We start from the raw sequence: 18,407 nt of genomic DNA, 5'->3' as shown, positions 1-18,407 counted from the left end.
CATATATATATATATATATATATATATATATATATATATATATATATATATATATAATATAATATAAATAATGTATACATACATACATACATACATACATACATACGTATATGTACATACTTAAATCTATGTGTATATATGTGTATATATACAGATTTATATATATATATATATATATATATATATAATTATATGTATTTCTTCTATCTTAATGAATAAAAATTCTTCGGATAGACTAAATGGGTTAATAGAAACCAATGTAGCAAAGAACACAAAATAACTGTGGTGTAGTTCCTGTTTTTAAGGCAGGAACTCCTTGAAATTTTGGGTATTTGAGTATATTTAAAAATTCAAGGATTGGAGAAAACGCATGTTATAATTGCATACTTTATTCCTACATATGTTTCAAAGGATTACAACCTGTGTGCTCCATAGGGATCTGTGATATTAAAATTGTAACCTTCTCTTCAGGGAATGCATGGGAATCATCTTAAACGTAAGACATTATGACCGAGTATGAAAACAATAGATGGATAAGGTTATGACGTGATTCACTTGAAAAAAAAACGTTAGAAAATTGGACAACACATACATATAACTGTGTGAAAACATACATGCATACATAAAGACATATACACATATACACACATATATATACACATATATATACACACACACGTATACACACATGCGTCCACATTTACACATATGCACATACGACCCATGCCTATACAAATATACCCATATGTGTGCATGTCCCCATACACACATATATACACATGTATAAATAGAAATAGACACATACATATACTCATACATATACATCTACGCCTATAACCGAATAAACAGATACGCATATACATATACATACATGTATACAAACACATACGTAAACACACACATGCACATACATACATACATACATACAAATACATATATATAAAAGAAAAAGAACTCAAGTGTTTTCATATATACATACATACACATACACATACATACATATATATACATATATATATACACACAAACATACATACATATACATACACACAAACACACATACACGCATACATACATATATACACACACATACATACAGATATATGTACACATATACACACATATATACTTACAAACATACGTACACACACCCACACAAGTATACATATATACATACATACACACAGATACACTCACACACACACATATTTATATATATATACAAAGATATACATATATATATATATATATATATATATATATATATATATATATACATACACAGACACACACATATATATACATATACATACATACATATACATACACGTGTGGACATACACACTCACATAAACTTGTATACACAATCATATACACACATGTATATTTACACACACACATACATCTAAATATGGACATATTTTTTCATAAAAAATACATCTACACAAATATGCTCCCCTACTTATTCACAAGTACACTCATATATGAATATATAAATAAACCTATGTGTAAATAAATACATCTTTACACAAAAATGTACATACATCCAAAAAAAAAAAAAAAAAAACATACGTAAATGCATATTGATATATTTGTATGTACATTTTTGTGTAAAGATGTATTTATTTACACATAGGTTTATTTATATATTCATATATGAGTGTACTTGTGAATAAGTATGGGAGCATATTTGTGTAGATGTATTTTTTATAAAAAAATATGTCCATATTTAGATGTATGTGTGTGTGTAAATATACATGTGTGTATATGATTGTGTATACAAGTTTATGTGAGTGGGTATGTCCACACGTGTATGTATATGTATGTATGTATATGTATATATATATATGTGTGTGTCTGTGCATGTGTGTATATATATATATATACATACTCTCTGAGTGGTTGGCGTTAGGAAGGGCATCCAGCTGTAGAAACTCTGCCAAATTTAGATTGGAGCCTGGTGTTGCCATCCGGTTTCACCAGTCCTCAGTCAAGTCGTCCAACCCATGCTAGCATGGAAAGCGGACGTTTAAACGATGATGATGATGATGATGATATATATATATATACTCTTTTACTTGTTTCAGTCTTTTGACTGTGGCCATGCTGGAGCACCGCCTTTAGTCGAGCAAATTGACCCCAGGACTTATTCTTTAGAAGCCTAGTACTTATTGTATCGGCCTCTTTTGCCGAACCGGTGTGTATGTATGTATATATGTATACTTGTGTGGGTGTGTGTACGTATGTTTGTAAGTATATATGTGTGTATATGTGTACATATCTATGTATATGTATGTATATATAATTGTGTATGTATTTGTATAAATCCATATGTATGAGTTATTAGGTTCTGTATGTATGTACATATATCTGTATGCATGTGTGTGTATATATGTATGTATGCGTGTATGTGTGTTTGTGTGTATATATATGTATATGTACGTATGTATGTATGTGTATATATATATATATATATATATATATATATATATATATATATATATATATATATATATATGTATGTGTATGTATGTATATATGAAAACACTTGAGTTCTTTTTCTTTTATATATATGTATTTGTATGTATGTATGTGCATGCATGTGTTTACGTATGTGTTTGTATACATGTATCATCATCATCATTATAATCGTTTAAAGTCCGCTTTCCATGCTAGCATGGGTTGGACGATTTGACTGAGGACTGGTGAAACCGGATGGCAACACCAGGCTCCAATCTAATTTGGCTGAGTTTCTACAGCTGGATGCCCTTCCTAACGCCAACCACTCAGTGAGTGTAGTGGGTGCTTTTACGTGTCACCCGCACGAAAACGGCCACGCTCGAAATGGTGTCTTTTATGTGCCACCCGCACAAGCCAGTCCAGGGACACTGGCAACGATCTCACTCGAAAATCCTACGGGAGCCAGTCAGGCTGTACTGGCAATGGCCACGCTCAAAATGGTGCATCTCATGTGCCACCCACACAAGAGCCAGTCCAGGGGCACTGGCAACGATCTTACTTGGCTTGCCGGGTCTTCTCACGCACAGCACATTTCCAAAGGTCTCGGTCAGTAGTCATCGCCTCGGTGAGGCACAATGTACGAAGGTCTTGCCTCACCACCTCAGCCCAGGTCTTCCTGGGCCTACCTCTTCCTGGGCCTACCTCTTCCACGGGTTCCTTCAACTGTTAGGGTGTGGCACTTTTTCACGCAGCTATCCTCATCCATTCTCACCACATGTCCATACCAGCGCAATCGTCTCTCTTGCACACCACAACTGAGCATACTGGCTTCATTCCTTGCGACCTTACGTATGTCCTCAGCAGTTACAGCCCATGTTTCACTGCCATGTAGCATGGCTGTTCGTACGCATGCGTCATACAGTCTCCCTTTTACTCTGAGTGAGAGTCCCTTTGTCGCTAGCAGGGATAAGAGCTCTCTAAACTTTGCCCAGACTATTCTTATTCTAGCAGCTACACTTTCAGCGCACCCACCCCCACTACTAACTTGGTCGCCCAGATAGCGGAAGCTATCGACTACCTCTAGGTTTTCACCCTGGAATGAGATAGAAGTTGTTTCCTGTTTGTTTACAGTCTTTATTGCACCTGAACATCTGCCACAAACAAAAACTAACTTGCTAGTTAACCTGCCTTTGATGTTGCTGCACCTCTTATGTGTCCATAGCTTGCACCGGGTACATCTTATAGAGTTACTACCTACTCCTTTTCTACATACTGAGCAGGGCCATCTACCTGAAGGGGTTTGTGTTTTATCTACCTTCTTACTTATTAGGATTTTGGTTTTAGCTAGGTTGACTCTAAGGCCCTTCAATTCTAGACCTTGCTTCCACATCTGAAACTTCTCGTCTAGTTCTGATAGTGACTCCGCAATTAGGGCAAGGTCCTCAGCATAGAGGAGCTCCCAGGGGCAACCTGTCTTGAACTCCTCTGTGATTGCCTGGAGGACTATGATAAATAAGAGGGAGCTGAGGACGGAACCTTGGTGGACCCCTACCTCTACCCGGAATTCATTGCTATGTATATGCGTATCTGTTTATTCGGTTATAGGCGTAGATGTATATGTATGAGTATATGTATGTGTCTATTTCTATTTATACATCATCATCATCATCATCATTGTTTAACGTCCGCCTTCCATGCTAGCATGGGTTGGACGATTTGACTGAGGACTGGTGAAACCAGATGGCTACACCAGGTTCCAATCTGATTTGACAGTGTTTCTACAGCTGGATGCCCTTCTTAAAGCCAACCACTCAGAGAGTGTAGTGGGTGCTTTTACGTGTCACCCGCACGAAGGCCAGTCAGGCGGTACTGGCAAAGGCCACGCTCATCTCGCTCGAGAAACCTAATGTGTCACCCGCACAAGAGCCAGCCCAGGGGCACCGGCAACGATCCCGCTCGAAAAATCCCAGAACCCCACACAAGAGACAGTTCAGCAGCACCGGCAACGATCTCACTCGAAGAAATTTCATGTGTCACCAGCACAAGTGACAGCCCAGGGGCACCGGCAACGATCCCGCTTGGAAGATTTCATGTGTCGCCTGCACATGAGCCAATCCAGGGGCACTGGCAACGATGTGTATATATATATATGTATATATATATATGTATATATGTTTGTATGGGGACATGCACACATATGGGTATATTTGTATAGGCATGGGTACGTATGTGCATATGTGTAAATATGGACGTATGGGTGTATACATGTGTGTGTGTGTGTATATATATATATATATATATATATATATATATATATATATATATATACACATATATGTGTATATATATGTGTATATATATGCATGTATATGTGTATATGTCTTTATGTATGCATGTATGTTTTCACAGTTATATGTATGTGTTGTCCAACCCACTATCCGGTAGTGTCCAATTTTCTAACGTTTTTTTTCAAGTGAATCACGTCATAACCTTATCCATCTATTGTTTTCATACTTGGTCATAATGTCTTACGTTTAAGATGATTCCCATGCATTCCCTGAAGAGAAGGTTACAATTTTAATATCACAGATCCCTATGGATCACACAGGTTGTAATCCTTTGAAACATATGTAGGAATAAAGTATGCAATTATAACATGCGTTTTCTCCATTCCTTAAATTTTTAAATATATATATATATATATATATATATATATATATATATATATATATATATATATATATATGTATGTATGTATGTATGTATGTATGTATGTACAAGCCAATGATGGAGACCTCTGCATGGTGGCTACACCTGTTAGAAATAGCAGCCAAATCTTCCTCAAATCACACCTTACTCTCTTATATTTTAGATGAGGAAAGTATTTGAATATCCCAGGAGATTCTTGTGGTGGTGGTGTGGTGGTGGTGGTGTATAGGGCAATCATTGTTAAGGGGAAGGGCTGCAGAACTGTCCCTGAATACTTAAGGGATTACGTAGTAGAGATACAGCCAATCCAGGGCGGGGCCTGCAACGTTGTGTGAATGTAGTTCCTTGTTTTTGTGTGTTGACTGTGACCTTGAGCATGATAAGAGGGTCTGCCATGTTGTTTAACCCTAGGGCAATACTGATCCAGTAGACCTATGATGGTGGGTGTTACAACTATGATTATCTTGATTTTGTTTGGTTTTAATTCAGCCCTAGTGTATCTTGGAATATATAATTTAATGGGTCTTTCCAACTTTAAGACAGCTAAGCAGTGATTTCAGGGAGAGTTAGCTGCTATTTCTTGTAAAGTAAGGTACCACATAAAAGTTACTCACCAATTTTTGATGATGATGATGGTGATGATAGTGGTAGTAGTGGTGGTAGTGGTGATGATGATGATGATGACAATGATGGTGGTAGTAGTAGTGGTGGTGGTCATGACGATGATAGCAGTAATGCTGGTGACAGTGATGATGATGATGATGATGGTGAATGCGATGGTTGTGGTGGTGGTGGTGGTGGTGTTAAGTAGAACACAATGAATTGCCCCCAAGAGGCTCTGTGTGAAGGAAGTAAAACAGCAGACTATTTTCTTAGGACACCCAAGAGAGAGGAGGGGGGTGCAATGGGGGTGGGGGTGGGGGGATATAACATTTCACTGTTGTTGTGTTGACGTGGGTGGTGCATATATATATATACACACACGTATGCATGATATAATCTCGTATATATATATACATAGATATATTCACTCCCTCACACCCTCTCCCCTCATACACGGCTTTTTTTTTCTCGAAGTGTCTTGAAGTACACAGAGGAAGCTATAAATAAGGCCTTGTAAATACTGAGTTGAGAAAACTATTTTGGACCCCCCAAAAAAACAAATCAGTTTCTAAAATGCTTTGGTCCAATGGTAGAACATCTGTCATGTTCAAAGATGTGGGTTTGAGTCTCACTGGCAGCCTCTTTGATTTTTACTCTCCAAATAGTTTCCATGTTTCTATTTATTAGCTTCACGTTTGTGCTTCGAAATCCACCATTTCCAAAAAAAAGGGATTCTTTTACATTCGTTGAAAAATTAATTACAAGAAGGCAAAGCTGTGTGGTCAGGAAGACCCCTTTGTAGCCAGTTGGTTTTGGGTTCAGTCCCACTGTGTGGTACCTTGGCTAAGTCTTTTATACTATACTGTCAGACCAATCAATGCCTTAGACATGAATTTTGTAGATGGAAACTGGAAGGAAGCCTATTCTACTGGGTTGGCCATGTGATTCAGATACCAAGTAGCCAGTTCCCAAAGATGGTCCTCTTCAGCAAGATTCAGACTGGAAGTTGGCCCCGTCGACTTTCAAAAGTTTGTTTTGCTGCAGGTCTCAAGTGGTCTCTCATTTTACGTAGTATCCTTCCCAATTGGTGAGGGTCCCTGGCTGTTAATTGGAAGTCATGCAAGTCCATGTGCTTTTACCTGTCTCTTCTCAAAGCTCGTTAAGTCTCAACAGTCCTCACCGTTTGTTTTTACTGTTTTGTTCTTGTTGTTCTGTTTTTGTTACCACTTTAACCTTCTGCGGGAAGGACTGTTTTAACGAAGTCTCATCTGGTCTCTGCCTTTGAAATGCGGAGTATATAAAACAGGGGGCAACTGATGAAGGGAATGTTCTTTATGTTGCCTGTTTCGTTTCTCTGTTTGTTTCTTTCGATGTTCATTGTTTGTGTTTTTTTTATGTTCTCGGTTCTCTTTTTGTTCACATTTCTTTGATGCCCTGTACCAATATATGCATGTATATATATACATATATAAGTAGGCGTGTACATGTATGTGTGTATATATGCATATACTTATATGTTGCTTTCCAGAATTCTTTGCTACCAGCATAAATAAGTTATTGATAAAATGGCAAAATTGTGTTGATGATTTAGGTGCATTCTTTGATTAACTGCATTGCTTTTCGTTGAGATAAAGTAAAATAAACTTTCAGTTCAAAATCGGATCATTTCATTCTTAACGACCTGATATAATGTAGCCCTGTACGTTTACTTTAAATCCACAGGTTGGTCGTGATTGGAACGCCTTTGTTCATTGAACAGCCGTATTAGGGTTGGCCTAGGGCTAAACAATCACAACACCCACAGATTTCCATAACAATACAATCATTGGCATTTGGGGTGGCCACCAGTTGCAAACAGATGGTGCACTTTGAGTGCAAACATGTACACACACTTTTACTGTCCTTGTTGTTTTTGTTGTTGGTGGTGGTGGGGTGGCGGCAGTGGTGGTGGGGTGTTGTCCCTGTTTGGTGTCAATGTTGTTTTCTTTGTCTTTCATTGATTATTTAATGAAATATATTTATACGTACATAGACGCATACACAAACACACTCACACACACACTTATATACATACATTGCATTCATACAAGCATACACAGATACATATATAGAGTTACTCATACATTCACATGTACACACACACACACACATTCATACACATACCTATATATATCTTGCATTCATGCATACACACACAGTACATACATACATGTATAGTGACATGCAATGACATTAACTCCCACATACATGTTAGTCAATACACACACATGTTCATGTATATGCTGTGTATGTATGTGTATATATATATATATATATATATATATATATATATATATATACATACATACATATACATGAATTTAACATATCGCATCACATACCATATGCATGTGTGTGTGTGTGTGAATATATATATATATATATATATATATATATATATATATATATATATATATATACTAGCAGAAGCACCCGGCGTTGCTCGGGAATGAAATTGTTGCTTATATACTTGAAGGAAAAAAAAGGCAAAATATGGTGTATAGAAATTTGAGAACATTCTGTAGATGGACACTCAGATGAATGATGGATGGGCGCCTCTCATGAATGGGGAAAATTGAAGATGTGCCAAAAAGCCTCATTGGTACTTGGAAACTTTTACGAAAATTAAAACGGGGATTAAATGAAAGAAATGATTTACGTGAATATCATCACAAGAGTAATTGAGACAAATGGCGATTGTGGAACCCCCCACGCACGCACGCACACGCGTGCGCATACACGTGTGTCTTTGTAAATATGTTTGTATACATTTATGTATGTGTGTGTTTGTAAGAGATAGAATGTGAGTGAGTCAAGGGGTGTGTGTGTGCGTGTGTATGTGTGTGAGACAGTGAGAGAGCGGTGTGTATGTAGTATTTACTCTCTCTCTCTCTCTCTCTCTCTCATACACACTCACACAGAAAATAGAGAGTGAATCTTTTTGCCGTTGTTACCTCAATACCGGAGCGCGTGCGCATACACACGTGTGTCTTTGTAAATATGTTTGTATACATTTATGTATGTGTGTGTTTGTAAGAGACAGAGTGTGAGTGAGAGAGAGAGGTTTGTTGTCATGTATACGTACATGCATAAATATACATACATCTTTGGATGTATGCATGACAACACAGCCCTTGACTCACTCACACTCTGTCTCTTACAAACACGCACGCGCGCTCATACACACGTGTGTCTCTGTAAATATGTTTGTATACATTTATGTATGTGTGTGTTTGTAAGAGACAGTGTGTGAGTGAGTCAAGGGGTGTGTGTGTGCGTGTGTATGTGTGTGAGACATGTGAGAGAGCGGTGTGTATGTAGTATATACTCTCTCTCTCTCTCTCTCTCTCTCTCATACACACGAACACAAAAATTAGAGAGTGAATCTTTTTGCCATTGTTACGTCAATACCGGAAGTTGACATTGAGGAACCTTTTTAAAGAAGTAAATCTTAAATATAAAGCAATATTATTTATTTTTAATTAAAAAAATCAAATGAAGAGCCTAAGATTTATCCGAAGTCAAATTATTCATGCATTACAAGTCTGGAAGCATTTGGTGAAGTCGATTTCACGTGAAAAGCGATTACACACACATCCCTGTTTTATATATATATATATATATATAGAGAGAGAGAGAGAGAGAGAGAAAGAGAGAGAGAAAGATAGAGAGGCACAAGCTTGGCTGGATGGTAAGAAGCCTGCTTCTCAACCACATGGTTCTGGGTTCAGTCTCACTGCCTTGCGAGTGTCTTCCACTATAGCATCAGGCCAATCAAAGCTTTGAGAGTGGATTTGTCAGACAGAAACTGAATAAAGTGCATGTTATTATAGTAACAATAATAATAATAATGATAATAATAATAATCCATGGATGGAATTTAGAAATATTTCAATGCGTTGCTATGCACGTTTCTACAAATTGCATGTTTTCATGATCATAGTGTTTATTCCTGGGACGATTACAGTCCAGTCCGTCGTGTCCATGGACATCAGGGGGATGATGGTTCATGCATTCATTTCCTCTGGCAATATGGTATTCACGTTGGGGTTTGTGTAATTGGTGGGGAGGAGAAGAAGGGGATGGAAAGAGAGAGAGAAAGGAATGGTAATTATAAAGGAGAGGGAGGTGTGTGTGTCTTTGTCCCCACTCACCACCCGACAACCAGTGCCCTTTTCACATTGTCCTTCTTTGAGTTAAAAGGTGCCATGCTTCGGGTAGGGCCCATTCTCTTGGGCCATTCTTGCAACATTTACCCCCTTCAAAATAATTCTAGCAATTGTCACAGTCTCCATTGCTGCAAACAGCCGCAACCCAAGAAAGAGAAAAACCACTGCCAGGGACCTACCACCCCACCCCCACCACCAGCACCAGTAGCATTACTTCATCTCACCAAACACACACACACACCAATATATAGATATGTATACACACACTTGTACGAGCAAGAGAGACTATACACCCTGGTACAGTGAGTGGGGTTGGGGTAGGCCCTTTTCATTCTCATATTCACCAGGAAAATATAACGAAAATCTGGGTCACAGCCTGGAAGACTTCCTAAAAAAAATAAAACCCCATATATCACAACACCACCACCACCACCACTACTACCTCAGCCACCACTGTCACCACTACAAACACCACTACAAGTGCTGCAACATATACCATCACAAAATTGCCACCAGAACTACCACCACCACCACCACCACTGCCACCCCCCTACTCGCTACTCACTTCATAACCACTGCTACTATCACCTAAGCTGCAACTCCTACTTTCACCACCACCACTTTCCACCACAAACCAATGAGGGAGATCCGCCACTACTAACTACATTATTAGAAATAGCAGCTAAATCTCCCTCAAATCACACCCTACTCCTCTCTTATGTATGGACCAATGTGGGAGGCATCTACATGGTAGCTAGAGCTGGGAGAAATAGCAGCCAAATCTCCCTGAAATGGCTCCCATTTTAGAAATAGTTACATTGTATAAACAAAACTTTAGGGGAAAGGCAAGATGGTCACAGCTGGAGTGTCTGCTGTGACTGGATTGACCTGGGACTAAACCACCACCACCACCACCACCACCATGTTGTTATTATTCATGTCAACATTTCCATGGCAACAGAAAACTGTTCACACACAACACGGTGGGGGAGGTCAGTGTGTGTGTGTGTGTTTATCTGGTGCCTGGTGGTGATGGAGTCATCCTGTTCTATAAGTGTCACTGTTGGTTTTTCGTTGTTTAACCCTAGGCCAGCCTCGGTGGAGAAGGTCTATGACCACAGATGCCTCAACCATGACCATCTCATATTTAGAAGTGCATGACTTCAGGTGTCCTTCTTTCTTTATTGAAGAAGTTCAGAAGTGAGGTGAGGATCATTTAGCTGCTATTTTCAGCAGATAGAGCAACCATGCAACAGCTCTCATTTCCCTCTGTCTGGTTTCAGCTGCAGTCAGAGTCTTGACTTATGATCAAAGGGTTTCCATCCTTGACCATCCAACATGATCTCGTGTTTTTTGAAGACAGCAATGTGGTGTGATTTTGAGGGAGATTTGTCTGCTATTTCTAAATGAAGACCAGTTCCCACATGTGGGCTGATTTGTGTCAGGAGCAGTGGGGAGGGGCAGGGTGATGGGGTGGGGGGCAGATATTGTGTGCTTATGTTGTCATTTTTCTCCAGCTAAACCCTGAGTAAGCAGAAGTATGATCACAGGCAATCCAGTTGTGACTGTCCCCTCGGTCTCCGATGTTTAGGGAGCCAAAACTCCCATTAGCAAGTAAGCATGATTTGTAGGAGATTGTGGAGTGAAGGAGGAATTGCGAGAAAGAGAAGAGACGTGGATTGGTTTGTCGAGGTAGGGTGAGGGCAAAATGTTCTTGTTATGTGTTGGTGGAACATCCAGGTTGGGGGGGGGGCTAGCAGATGGCAATACTAGAGTGAGAGAAGGCATGTGGGTAGAATACACAGGTCGGGGGCAAGCAGAGAGTAAGGATACAGTGGCCCTGGGCCAAGAGGACAACAAGATTGGGGAGTGAGAGGTAAAAATAATGCGTGAGAAAGAGATGTAGTTTGGTTCATTGTGTAAGAAGTTTTCTTGTTAATTGTAGGTGGGACACACAGCACTTGTAGAACTCAGTTTCACTGATGTGGGTGGGACAGATTGAAGGATGTGCTGAAACGATTGTCGTGTTGAATAAAAGATTCTAAATCCATCTTCTGTTTCTTTTATCAACAATAAACACAACAAACATTGTGGGTTTCCTGACATAAATCCAGTGAAAATTGTAGAGTTTCTGTGGAGGATGATATCAGGTAGCCTGAAACGGTGAATGTGCTTTGACTGACACAAGAATAGGCATATACTCAAAGTCCAAATAGTTACATGTGTGTGTGTATATATGCATCTGTGTGCGTGTGTATATATATATTTATATATATATATATATATATATATATAGCAGTGTGTATGTCTGTGTGTATATATATATATATATATATATATATATATATATATGTATGTATACCTATGCACTTATATATATATATGTATACCCATGCACTTTTACACCCTGATGTGGGCTGATGCAAACAAACAGCCAAAGAAACTGAGTCAGTGACTGCGTGCGCGTGTATGTATGTGTGTATCTGTGTTCTACATGATACGGGGAGGGGGGACAGTTATGTGGTGTTGGTGGTGTGGGGGGATCATGTTTCAAGTGAGACTGGGAAGGAAGTTGAGGCAGGGTAACCCACATAGAAGAAGAAATGGGGGGGGGGGGTCAAAGATGGAACCCTTATGACTAAAGCTCTGCTCAGGCTGGTTTAGCCTGGGGCTAAACAAATACAACATTTCCATGGAGCGCACAAGCATATATACACATACGTATATAAACAAGCACTCCTTTGTTTACAACAAGTGTTCCGGTTGATCTGATTGACGGAACAACCTCCTTCAATTGGATCAGTGCCCTACACACACCTGCACCCTTAACATAGAATTCAGTGTCGCACAGAATGGGACAGGATTGGTCCTTTGAAATACAAGTACGACTCTTTTTTGCCGGCTGAGTGGACTGGGGCAATGCAAAATAGAGTGTCTTGCTCAAGGATACAACGCACCATTAAGGATCGAATTGTTGACCGTATGATTGTAAGCTCAACACCCTAACCAGTAAGCCATGTGCCTTCACCATATATATATATATATATATATAGAGAGAGAGAGAGAGAGAGCGTGGCCGTTGCCAGTACCGCCTGACTGGCTCCTGTAGGATTTTCGAGCGAGATCGTTGCCAGTGCCCCTGGACTGGCTTGTGCGGGTGGCACATAAAAGACACCATTTCGAGCGTGGCCGTTTTCGTGCGGGTGACACGTAAAAGGACCCACTACACTCTCTGAGTGGTTGGCGTTAGGAAGGGCATCCAGCTGTAGAAACTCTGCCAAATCAGACTGTAGCCTGGTGTTGCCATCCGGTTTCACCAGTCCTCAGTCAAATCGTCCAACCCATGCTAGCATGGAAAGCGGACGTTAAACGATGATGATGATGATGATGATGATATATATATATATATATATATACATGTATATATATATATATATATATATATATATATATATATATATATATATATATAGGAAAATGAAAAAAACCCAGAATGCTGAACTGGAAGCATAATTTAATAAAGATATTTTCTAACCGGTTTTCATTGCGAAGAAGCAAATTATCAAGAAGAAGGAGAATGAAAATGTTTTTTTACAAAGAAGTACAAAATGAAGAAAATAATATATAAAACAATAATATATAAAAAAATAATAAATATACCCATAAATTATATTGTCTTTGAGCTTTTGTAGTTCAATAGTAGTTCATGTATAAATTGGTAGGAAAAATAAGGATGCATGAGAGTTGAGAGTTTTGTTAGGTTTAAAAAAAGGGTTAAAAGTTTGTGTTAAGCAGGAAATGTGGTGTCAAAACAGGAAGTGTGTGTAAGGGGAGACAAGTGTTTTTAGTTAGAGTTATGAACTCTTTTTTTTTCCCAACAGGAAGTTTGTGTCTGTTCATAGAGAAATAAGGTCACTGAGGGGTGTTGTGTGTTAAGAAATGGTTGGAATTTCTCTATGAAAAGATTCTCCTTGTTGATTCTTTCTTGTGTGGAGATTCTGTCTTTACATTGATAGAAAGGGAATATAATGAATTTAGGGTTTTTGTTTCTGGCGCAAGAGTCTATGTGGCTACTGAGTGGAATTTGGCGGTATTGAGGGAGGTTTATTTGTTCCTTATGGACAGCTACTCTTCTACGTAATGGGAGGCTCATCTGTCCGATATAGAAGTTTTGGCAACCTGCGTAAGTAAGGACATAATATATATATATATATAGATTTATATATATATATACATGTATATATACATGTGTATATATATATATATATATATATATATATATATATATATATATATATACATGTATATATACACACACATGTACATACATATAGATACATACATATATATGTGTGTATATATATATATATAATTATTATTATGTAACTTAGACAGAACCATCCCTATAAGAGTTTTTTATTCTCATATTGACTGAATATATGTATGTATGTATGTATGTATGTATGTATGTATGTGTGCGTCTGTGTGTGCCTTTGTGTCTGTCTCTCCTACTAGATAACAACAGCTGTTGGTTTGTTCCACCCTACCCTCATAACTTAGCACAAAAAACCCCCCAAAAACCCTGCACTAAAGACAAAACTTGAAACGTGGAATGCAATAAAAAATCTATATTAATGACAACCAGTGAAGAGAAACATAACGAGAGTGTTACGAGACTGAAAGATTATGGGTGGAAGTTAATGAAGAAGCTGGAGTGAGTTTCAATTTGGAGTCCATGTTGAAAGAAAAAGATTTGGAAGAAGACAACGAAGAGGAATAGAAAACTAATTGTATTCAATGAAATGTATCTGAGAAAGATGTTGAGAGCACACTGGCAGATCAGGTCAGAAACAAAGAGATTCTGAGAAGAGCGAGGTTGTGACCATTGCAAGGGATTCCATCTGACTGGCTCCATTCTGTACCTAACCAATCAGCAGGACTTGAAAACAACCATGACTTGAGTACTACCTGATAACGAGTGTGAAAAAAAGGGAGGCCAAAGATCCCATGCTACCCGGTGGTGGCCATTTCAAGATGACCCGAAGACTTGCTGGGGCTGCCTACTGGACCCTAGCAGCAGGAAATTTAGACAGTGTCACGTGACAACTTGCTGGGGCAGCCTGCTGGAACCTAGCGGCAGGTATAAAAAGGGGAATTTGACAAGACAATCAGTCGGACGCTGACACTCGTTGATGCTGCATTGAAGAGGCCAGGGAATAGAAGAAAGAAGACATGCACCCAACACCGGAGCTGAAGACACCTCCGAAAGGGGGGGAGGCGCCACGTCAAAATGGTAGGGGAGTAGGGGCCGAAACCGGACGTGGATCCTCCTGATGATGTCTTGAGCTAACTGGATCCTATAAAGGAGCTGTTGTGGTAGCAGACCACGAAACATGGTTGAAATTCCTCAGCATTATGTAGAATGGATGTATGACAATAGAAGCTGAATGGAACCCACTGGAGGAGGCTGGTTGCCCAATGCCCTGAGCAAAAGTCAGTTTGCTTTGAATTGTAGACATTGAATGAAGTTTTAATTATCCGTTTCCTAAGCAACAAGCAGAGCATCAACGATGTTCCTAATCATGTGATATAAAAGCATTTTGTCGTTTGTTTTAAAAGCTGGGACAAAGACCGTTTAAAAAAGTCTGTGTTTCCGACCACTTGGATAAAAACCTGAAACTATCGCGTAAAAGTAGTTGACAAGTGATAAATATAGATTAATGTATAATAGAGTCTATGAGACTGTGTGTGGGTGAATAATTAGCTGTTTGTTGTTGGTTTGAATAAAATTAAACATCATTGAACACACGCACACAGATGTACACCAGGCTCCAATCTGATTTGGCAGAGTTTCTACAGCTGGATGCCCTTCCTAACGCCAACCACTCCGAGAGTGTAGTGGGGGATTTTTACGTGCCACCAGCACAAAGGACAGTCAGGCGGTACTGGCAACGGCCACGCTCAGAATGGTGTATTTTACGTGGCACCTGCACAGGAGCCAGTCCAAGGGCACTGGCAACGATCTCGCTTGAATGTCTTTGCACGTGCCATCTGGCACAAGTGCCAGGAAGGCGACGCTGGACACAGGTGCCATTAACGGTGCTTGAAACGTCAAAGACTTTCTCTATTCCCGAGCGTTAAACTAATACATCCTTTTGTTGTTTACACCACCTGTCCTCGTCTGTTGTTGTTTTTTTCGTAACTTCTCCCATTTATATGTATGAATGTATTTATGTGTGTATATATGTGTGCGTGTGTGTGTGTGTGTGTGTACATATGCATATGTAACTAACAGGCATTCCCGTCAGTTATGACGATGAGTGCTCAATGATCTGATCAATGGAACGACTTGCTTGTGAAATTAGCATACAAGTGGCTGAGCACTCCACAGACATTGCATAATCCTTAACATAGTTCTCATGGAGGTTCAATGTGATTGAAAATGGGAAAAAAGTGGCCCTTTTTGAATCCCATGTTCAACTCCTTTCTGCCAGCTGAATGGAAGGACACAACACCACCACCGGGAACTCACAGCCTTGCAATTGAGCGCAGGACACACTGCAACCACTAAGCCACAGGCCTCTACGATACAAACACATACATACATACATATATATATGTATATAGAGTGGCATGTAAAAAGCACCATTTGAGCATGGTTGTTGCTAGTGCTGCCTGACTGGCCCACGTAAAAGCACCTACTTCACTCTTGTAGTGGTTGTTATTTGGAAGGGCATCCAGCTGTAGAAACCTTACCAGATCAGAATGAAACCTGGTACAGCCTGCTGGCTTGCCAGTCCTCAGTCAAACCATCCAACCCATGCCAGCATGGAAAGTGAACGTTAAACAATGATGATGATGATGATGATGATGCATATGTACATCTTAGATAAAACTTTGATATGTTTCAACCAAAGATTGGTCCAGGCCATGTCCAATTTAATAGCACCACCTGATAGGATTATCTAAATCCTTTTAAAGCCAAGTTTTGCGGTATCATGGTCCACTCAAGTGGGGAGTTCTTGTTGAGTGAGTTGTACCCAGGTATGGGTGGCTCATCTGGTATTCCTTGAAAAAGCTGATAGGATCCTTTTCCTCTGTGATCAGTTTTGGGACAATGTTAAATAAGGCAGGGCCCGTTGAGGCTCAAATATTCTGTTTTAGGTTCAAACTGGCCAGATCTGGCCACTCACACCTCCCTAACAATGCCATTCCAAAAAGGAACAATTACATCGTCAGAATCTTGAAGTTATGAGATAATCCAGGATTAATTGAAAACCGTGTGAGTAAATAAGGATTACATTTAAAAAGAAAATAATCTAAAGGCTAAAAAGTTGCTTCTGATGGGACCCCATAGAGGGAGGGGCCTAACGACTCTAATCCCCCGACCCTCCCATAAATAATGGGCAGAAAAGATGGATGGATGATTGTGATACTAATTGAAATTTAAGCAGAAGGCTGTGGCACAATGTTTCCTGTTGAATGTCTGCTAGAATCTCGTTGCAGATGGAGGAGATGAAAAGTGTGTTAGGGACCCAGTTGGATATGTTTTGGGACCCAGTTGGATATGTTTTTGGTGGAATCGGTGCAGGTTTGGCAGAAGGTGTCTGTGTTTCGTAGGGTTAACACCAGGGTGCAGTGTAGGGGATGGTGTGCAGGCTTTTCGATCTGTTGAGTGCAGGGGACAGAACTAAACCCTGGAGTACAGCTGAACTAATGAAGCGTCTGACAGAAAGCCACCAATCCACTGAATTGCTTCGAGGTGGTGGGCATGGTGGGGTGGAAATGGAGGAGATTTAGTCAAGCTGCTGGTGTGGTTATATGCTGAGACTTTTGCTACTCAATTACGTGATTCTGGGTTCTGTCCCATTGCATGGCAAAATGGGCAAGTGTCCTAAGTGTTTTCTACTATAACCCCAAATTGACCGAAGTCTCCAAAATTGATTGGGTAGATGGAAACTAAAAGAAGCCTGCTGTATACATACCTACATACATACATTCATATATATATATATATATATATATATATATATATATATATATATATATATACAGACACACTCACACACACGTCCAACCTCTGCCAGAATGGCAGTGGTTGGCGTTAGGAAGGGCATCCAGCTGTAGAAACCTTGCTAGATCGAATTGGAGCCTGGTGCAGCCTTCTGGTTCGCCAGTCCTCGGTTAAATCGTCCAACCCATGCCAGCATGGAAAGCGGATATTAAACGTTGATGATGATGATATATATATATATATATATATATATATATATATATATATATATATATATATATATATATCATCATCATCATCATCATCATTGTTTAACGTCCGCTTTCCATGCTAGCATGGCTTGGACGATTTGACTGAGGACTGGTGAAACCGGATGGCAACACCAGGCTCCAGTCTGATTTGGCAGAGTTTCT

General features: G+C 39.4%; 1 long non-coding RNA gene across 2 annotated transcripts in view; it reads right to left on the bottom strand.

Annotated features, from left to right (window-relative positions):
• Positions 1–18,407, bottom strand: part of LOC149133424 (uncharacterized) — a 33,901-nt gene that overhangs the window by 11,928 nt on the left and 3,566 nt on the right. The window contains exon 1 of one of the 2 annotated variants that reach the window (XR_016243309.1): positions 13,641–14,106. The exons of the other annotated variant lie outside the window; for it this stretch is intronic. This is a non-coding gene — a long non-coding RNA (uncharacterized LOC149133424). Of the gene's footprint in view, positions 1–13,640; positions 14,107–18,407 lie in introns of those variants that run through there. 2 annotated transcript variants of the gene reach the window in all.

This window comes from Octopus bimaculoides, chromosome 10 (assembly GCF_046866305.1).
Source record: "Octopus bimaculoides isolate indiv1 chromosome 10, ASM4686630v1, whole genome shotgun sequence".
Classification (NCBI taxonomy): Eukaryota; Metazoa; Mollusca; class Cephalopoda; order Octopoda; family Octopodidae; genus Octopus; species Octopus bimaculoides.
Note: the sequence above shows the minus strand (reverse complement) of the source record. Positions and strands in the feature narration are given on the sequence as shown.